A 1673-nucleotide genomic window follows, 5' to 3' on the forward strand; every position below is an offset into this window, starting at 1 on the left:
GACCTACCTATAGCTTAACAATAGATCATCTCCCTGTGGCTTGAGCTTGGAATGTCCCCTGTCCCACCCAGTTCCCTGTTTTAGAAAATTACCCTGAAATTTATGATTAATACCCTTAGGTTTATTGATCACAATCTCAATGGTCTAAGCATCATTCTTTCGAGGCTACACCCATCATTGTTCCTGGGTTGTAGAGAATCATGTTGCCAGAGGGAAAGCTCCATGCAGACCCCACCCCCAACCCTCCTGTAGCCTTAGAGGAACGCCCAGATTTTCCCTTAAATACCCCAAGTCAGTCTGAGAATGTTAAGGCAGTTTTGGAAGGTGTTAACCTGCTGCCTTCTCAGACCACTGGTACTCTGAAAATAAATGCGTCTTCTATGACCCAACCTCATGTGGGTCTATTGGCTGAGCTGCGCAGGCAGCATGAGCCCCTGAGTCGGTTGCCCATCCGGTTTCAATGCCTTCTAAGCAGCTTCAGAGCTCAAGCTGCAAAAATCCAAATTTTGGGCCATAAGTTATGATATTAAAGCTCTTATAAGTCTTCATTATTTATATCCATTTTACAGATGAAGATAATTCAGGTCTCAGAAAAACCACGCAATTTACTTCATTACTTAGTTTACAACTACAAGTTCTTATCCTTTTGGCATATCATGTTTTTTTTTTAATCATATCGATGAAAGGAAATTTTTCTAGATTCTCATTTGTCTTGATTTGAATACTTTGAAATTCATTTTACAGAGGTTCTTAAAATTTCATTGACTTATTCAAGGCTACTTATCTAAAAAGTAAAACAAAAACCTGATTCAGGTCTGAAACCTGGATTGTTTTCACTATGCTAAAATGGAATCAGGCTGTGTCATGCAAGGCCTTTCCCCCCACTGTTTGAAAACAGGGATATGCTTCTTAGAATCAGCTATTCTTGGAACACATACTTGAAGATATTTATTCTTTAGCATTTAAAAAAATGGCCATGATGAACATTTTAGTGCATTTACCTTGCTTGAGTCTTTATTTATAAAGCATAGGTATTTGAAAAGAGTTGAAATTCCATTGTATATACTTTTTTATACTAAAAATATCTGCCATCAGCTAACTAGTGTAAAACAATAAAGAGCTTTAAGCTAAAGGAAAACAAAGAAAGGCAGGTTTTATAAAGGCTCAGGTTACATGTACTCTTCTCAATCTGGCCCTCTTTATGTAAATAAAGGATTCTGAATAGGTTAATTGGGATTGGTTGAGTTTAACATTCAAACAAAGCATGCTGGTTGGCAAAGCCTTGGCTTCTTTCAAAGTAAAGAATGTAAATGATCTGTTTGTCATGGTGAGAAAGAGGTTCATGGCTGAGAAGCTCAAAAGGTTACGGAGAAACGGGTAAGGCAAACTTTTTCATGGTCTCCCAGCTCCATGTTAATTCCCCTAACATAAGTGACTCCACTTTGGCAATCTCTGTACACCTTGGATTACTTGTTTTGCAAGTAGCAATGCTATTACCAGGTAAGTAGCATGAATTGAATAATTTTATATCAGTGTCTTCCTAAAGTACAAGTACAAATGAAAAAGCTTGGAAAGCCATAGGTGGTCTTTAGTGTAAACATTTTATTAATTCCTTTGAATATTTTACAGTTTTTTTATTTTTTATTTAAAAAAACACACCCCACCTGCCATAG

This window comes from Hipposideros armiger, unplaced genomic scaffold, assembly GCF_001890085.2.
Source record: "Hipposideros armiger isolate ML-2016 unplaced genomic scaffold, ASM189008v1 scaffold_234, whole genome shotgun sequence".
In the NCBI taxonomy this organism is placed as follows: Eukaryota; Metazoa; Chordata; class Mammalia; order Chiroptera; family Hipposideridae; genus Hipposideros; species Hipposideros armiger.